We start from the raw sequence: 6656 nt of genomic DNA on the forward strand, positions 1-6656 counted from the left end.
GCTGGTGAAGAATGCTGAAAGTACCATGGGCTGCTAAAAGAACTAAAAAATCTGTCTTGGAGGAAGTGCACCAGAAATGCTCCTTGGAAAAGAGAATGGCCAGACTTCGTCTTATCTGCTTTGGTCATGTTATCAGAAGGGACCATTCCCTGGAAAAGGATGTCATGCTTGGTAGGGTGGAGGGTTGACGAAAGAGGGGAAGGCCTTCAACAAGATGGATTGACACTGTGGCTGCCATGATGGGCTCAAGTATCGCAGGGATCGTGGAACTGGCACAGGATCGCGCAGTGTTTCGTTCTGCTGTGCATGGGGTCGCTATGCATCAGAAACAACTCAGTGGCACCAAACAACAACAACAACACCCAAAGCAATCTATACATTCAATGCAATCCCAATCCAGATCCCATCAGCATTCTTTAAGGATATGGAAAAACCAATCACTAATTTTATACGGAAAAGAACAACAACGCAACACACTACTGTGGAGTCAGAGCCAACTCACAGTGACCCCTACTTAGGTTTCTGAGGCGTCATCACTACGGAAGTAGATTGTCCAATCATCCTTCTAGGGAGTGGCTGGTAGGTTTGAACCACCAGTCTTCTTGTTAGCAGTCAAATGCCTTAGGCACTAGGCCACGAGAATTCCCATGGAAAAGAAAGAGACCTCAAATAAGCAAAGCACTATTGAAGAAGAACAAAGTAGGAAGTCTCACACTCCTGGATCTCAAAACCTACTATACAGCCACAGTAGTCAAAACATCCTGGTACCGGTACAACATCTCAAGATGAGAAGAAACAGCTGCAAACATCAATTAATAATCAGAACATGGAATGTACAAAATATGAATCTAGGAAGCTGTCAAAAATGAAAAGGAGCACATAAAGATTGATATCCTAGGCATTAGTGAGCTGAAATGGAGTGGTTTTGGCCATCTTGAATCAGACTATAATCTACTATGCCGGGAATGACAAATTGAAGAGGATTGACGTGCCATTCATCATCACAAAGACTGTTTCAAGATCTGTTCTGAAGTACAACACTGTCAGTGATAGGATAATATCCACACACCTACAAAGAAGACCAGTTAATACTACTATTATTCAAATTTATGCACCAACCACAAAAGCCAAAGATGAAGAAATTGAAGATTTTTACCAACTTCTGCAGTCTGAAGTTGATCGAACATGCAATCAATATATGTTAATTATCACTGATGATTGAAAAGCAAAAGTCAGAAACAAAGAAGAATCATTGGTAGTTAGAAAATATGGCCTTAGTAATAGAAATGTTACTGGAGATAGCATGATAGAATTTTGCAAGACCAACGACTTATTCATTGCAAATATCTTTTTTCAACAACACAAAAGGTGGCTATGCACATGGACTTCGCCAGACGGAGTACACAAGAATCAGAGTGACTACATCTGTGGCAAGAGGCGATAGAGAAGTTCCATATCTTCAGCCCAAACAAGGCCAGGAGCTGACTGTGGAACAGACCATCAACTGCTCATACGCAAGTTCAAGTTAAAGATGAAGACAATTAAAAGAAGTCCATGAGAGCCAAAATATGGCCTTGATTATATCCCTTCTGAATTTAGAGATCATTTAAAGAATAGATTTGATGCACTGAACACTAATGACAGAACACCAGAGGAGTTGTGAGATAACATCAAGAACATCATCCATGAAGAAAAGCAAGAGGTCATTAAAAAGTCAGGAAAGGAAGAAAAGACCAAAATGGATGTCAGAAGAGACTCTGAAACTTGTCCTTGAACAGAGAGTAGATAAAGCAAATGGAAGAAATGACAAAATAAAAGAGCAGAACAGAAGATTTCAAAGACCAGCTCTAGAAGACAAAGTCAATTATTATAACGAAATGTGCAAAGAACTGGAGTTGGAAAATCCGAAGGGAACAACACACTCAGCATTTCTCAAGCTGAAAGAACTGAGGAAAGAAAATTATGCCTCGAATTAGCATATTGAAAGATGCCATGGGTCATATGTTGAATGACTCAGGAAACATCAAAAGAAGATGGATGGAATACACAGAGTCACTATCCCAAAAAGAATTGATAGATGATCATCCATTTCAGGAGGTGGCATATGATCCAGAACCAATGGTACTGAAGGAAGAAGTCAAAACTGCCCTGAAGGAGTTGGTGAAAGACAAGGCTCTGGGAATTGACTGAATATCCACTGAGGTGTTTCAACACTAGAGGCACTAACTCATCTATGCCAAGAGATTTGGAAGACAGCTACCTTGTCAACTGATTGGAAGGATTCATATTTGTATCCATTCCAAAGAAAGGTGATTGCACAGAATGTGGAAATGATCAATCAATATCACATGCAAGTAAACTCTTACTGAAGATAATTCAAAAATAGTTGCAGCAGAGAATTTCCAGAAATGCAAGCTGACTTCAGAAGGGGATGTCATGCGAGGGATATCATAGCTAATGTCAGATGGATTTTAGCTCAAACAGAGAATACCAGAAAGATGTTTACTTGTGTTTTATTGACTGTGCAAAGGTATTCAATTGTGTGAATCATAACAAATTGTGGATAATATTGAGAAGAATGGAAATTCCAGAACACTTCATTGTACTCATGAGTAACCTGTACATACACCAAGAGGCTATCGTTTGAACAGAACAAGGGGATACTGCAGGATTTAAAATCAGGAAGGGAATGCATCAGGGCTGTATCCTTTCACCACACTTGTTCAATCTGTATGCTGAGCAAATGATCTGAGAAGCTGGACTATATGAAGAAGAACATGGCATCAGGATTGGCATCAGGCATCATTAACAACCTGAGATACACAGATGATACAACTTTACTCCCTGAATGTGAGGATGACTTGAAGCACTTACTGATGAAGATTAAAGACTGCAGTCTGCAGTATGGATTACATCTCAATATAAAGAAAACAAAAATCCTAACAACCTAACCAATAAGCAGCATCACAATAGATGGAGAAAAAATTGAAGCTGTCAAATACTTCATATTACTTGGTTCTATGATCAGTGCCAATGGAAGCAGCAGTCAAGACATAAAAGACATACTGCATTGGGCAAATATTATTGCAAAAGACCTCTTTCAAGTGCTGAAGAGCAAAGATTTCTCCTTGAAGACTAAGGTGCCCCTTACCCAAGTCATGGTATTTTCAATCACCTTATATGCATGTGAGAGTTGGACAGTGAACAAGGAAGACCAAAGAAGAGTTGATGCTTGTGAGTTGTGGTGTTGGTGAAGAATGTTGAAAGTACCGTGGACTATAAAAGAACTAACAAGTCTCTACTGGAAGAAGTACAGCCAGAATGCCCCTTAGAAGCAAGAATTGCCAGGGTTCATCTCACCTACTTTGGTCATGTTGTCAGAAGGGACTGTTCTCTGGAGAAGAATGTCATGCTTGGTAAAGTGGAGTGTCAGCGAAAGAGGGGAAGGCCCTCAACAAGATGGTTTGGACATAGTGGCTGCAGCGATGGCTCAGGTATAGTAGGGATTGTGAGGTTGGCATAGGACTGGGCAGTGTTTCATTCTGCTATACACAGGGTCACTGAGTTGAAGACAACTCAATGGCACCTAACAACAACAACAATTTATGGCATAAATATACTGTCAAGCATAACCCAAAATGTGCAAACAGCTGAAAATAAACTATATGAATGGGACTTTATAAAAATTAAATATTTATAAGCTTCAAAAAACTTCTTCAAAAGAGTAAAAAGGGAACCTAGAGATTGGGAAAAAATATATTCAGCAACGACATATCTGACAAGGCATTTATCTCTAGAATTTATAGAAAACACCAAAACCTCAACAACAAAAAGATTAACAATCCAATTGAAAAATGGGCAGAAGACATACATAGACACTTCATCAAAGAGGATATTCAGGTGGACAGCAAATACATGAAGAAATGCTCACAATTATTAGCTGTCAGAGAGATGCAAATCAAAACAACAGTGAGATATCATCTCACATCAGTCTAATGGTAAAGTTCAACAAGACAGAAAATAACAAATGCTGGTGAAGGTGTGGAGAGATTGGGACTCTCATAACTGCTGGTGGGACTGTAAACTGATACAACCACTGTGGAAAGCAGTATGGTGATTCCTTAAAAAGCTAGAATTAGAAGTACCATTTGACCCAGCAATCCCATTACTAGGTATGTATCCTAAAGAAGTGAGAGACAAGACAAGAACAGATATATGCACACCCATGTTCATCACAGCACTATTTATAGCAGCAAAAAGATGGAAACAACCTAGGTGTCCATCAACAGAAGAACGGATAACCAAACTATGGTACATACACACAATGGAATATATGCAACACTAAAGAATAATGTAGAATCTGCAAAACACCACATAACATGGATGAACTTGAAGGACATTATGCTGAGTGAAATAAGGCAATCACAGAAGGACAAATATAGTATTAGTTCATTATTATAAAAAATCAAGAGAAGGTTTATATATGGAAGGAAACTTTCTTTGTTGGTTACCAGGGGTGGGAGGGGAGGAGAGGGAACTGAAAAAAAAAAAAAAAACCCATTGACCCATATCACTTTAGTTTTGTGTATTTCACTGTCCATAAATTATATTTCAATAAAATGCATTTTAAAAAAAAGAGTACGGCAGTGGAATAACTAGAGCTAAACTGGTGCTGTCCAAAAGAAGTATAATGTAAACCATATGCGTAATTTCAAGTTTGCTAGAAGTCACATTAAAAAAAAAAAAAAGTAACAAGGAATCGATGAAGTTAATTCTATTTAGTAATATTTCTATTTAACCCAATATATCTAAAATATTATCTCACCATGTAATTAATGTAAAAAAATAGTAATGAGCAAAAAAAAAAATTAATGGATTATCTTCTTTTCCTAAGACTACTACTTCCTTTCTTCAGTGTTCATTCTTTCTAATCCTTGGTGCTACTAGCCCTCAGTTCCCACAAGGACCACACTTGTAATTCCTAGAGATTATTTCACAAAGTGAGACACAGTCCCCCTCTGGAGACTTCCTGATCCTACTTTGGGGAATACTTTCTTACATTTTCCCAGCATTTTGAAAGAATTTCCTGCTTGGCTTTAAGAAACTGAAGCCTGCCCACTTCTTGTCATTTTTAGGGTTGATGTGTTCCAGCCTGGCCTAAGCAGTCAAGCTAGTACAACTATTCAGGACTGAGAAAGACCCAGATGGCTCCACTCAGATGAACAAGCAAGACACTCTCAAAGTTCAATTTCACTTTCCAGCATCTTTCATCAGTCACCTGGAAGTGCTCATGTTCTTCAATGCTGATGGAGCACCAGTAAATATTTGCTTCCCAACACAAATGAACAGCCACAACCCTGACTGCACCGTTCCCCTCCTGGCACTTACATGACCCTTTGGGGGTTTTGGTGAGAAGGGAATTAAAGAGAAGAAAGGAGGGTACAAAGAACAGGCAGGATGGGGATCCCAAATTAGCTTATACTTGCTCAAAACTGAGAACCTAAATTTTAGCAGCCTAGTGTAGAGAATCAAGGAGCCCTAATGGCAAAACAGTTAAGTGCTTGATTGCTAACTGAATGGTTGGCTGATTGAACCCATCCAGAAGCTCCACAGGAGAAAAGATCTGGCAATCTGTTACTATAAAGATTATAACCTAGAAAATTCTATGAGGCAGATATATTCTGTCACTTAGATCACTGAGTCAAAATGGACTCAATGGCACCTAACAGCAACAACAATACTGTTAGAAAGGAGTCCATGGGTGGTACACATGATTAACATGTTAGATTGCTAACCAAAAAGCTGGAGGATTAAGTCCACCCAAACTTGCCTCAAAAGAAAGTTCTGGTGATCTACTTCTTTTAAAAATCAGTTATTGAAAACCCTATGGAGCTAGGGACTACTCTGACACACCTAGGATCACCATGAATTGGAATCAATTCAGTGGCAATGGGTTTTTGGTTTAGTATTGGAACAGAAAAGGACCTTAGAATCCATCTAGTTCATTGACTGGTGAGTAAATTTCTTTTCATGAAAGCCAATTCAGAAAAAATGAAAATGCTTAAAGGTGTGTCATGAATGGATATTTACAGTTTAACAGATTTTATACCCCATATTTCCTCATACTGCATAAACTTTCTTTTTACTCATGTAGTAGATAGAATATGAGACATGCATTGCCTCAGAGAAAAGATGACACATCAGACTGTAAGTAATAATTCATGATTTATGAGTTTCAAAAATTTAGGTCTAGACTTAATACAGTATCAAGCTAAGCATTTTGCATGTATTATATTATTTAATCTTCACAATAATTCTATTGGATATAGTAGGCTGAATAACAGCATCTACATCCTAAGCCCTGAAACCCATGAATATGTGACATTACATGGCAAAAGAGAATTTGTAGGTGTGACTAAATTAAGGATCTTGCTATGGGGAGATTATCCTGGATTACACAGGGAGGTCCAATGTAATCACAAGGATCCTTATAAGAGGGGGGAAAAAGGGTCAGAGTGGGAGAAAAATATGTGGCAGCGGAAGCAGAAATAAAAGACAGAGAAAATATTAAGCTGCTGCTGACTTTGAAGATGGAGGAAGGGGCCAAGAGCCAAGGAATGAAGATAGCTTCTAGAATTTGGAAAAAGCAGGGAAAT

Source organism: Orycteropus afer, unplaced genomic scaffold (genome assembly GCF_000298275.1).
Source record: "Orycteropus afer afer isolate SDZICR_OR568_19922 unplaced genomic scaffold, OryAfe1.0 scaffold00033, whole genome shotgun sequence".
NCBI classification, from domain to species: Eukaryota; Metazoa; Chordata; class Mammalia; order Tubulidentata; family Orycteropodidae; genus Orycteropus; species Orycteropus afer.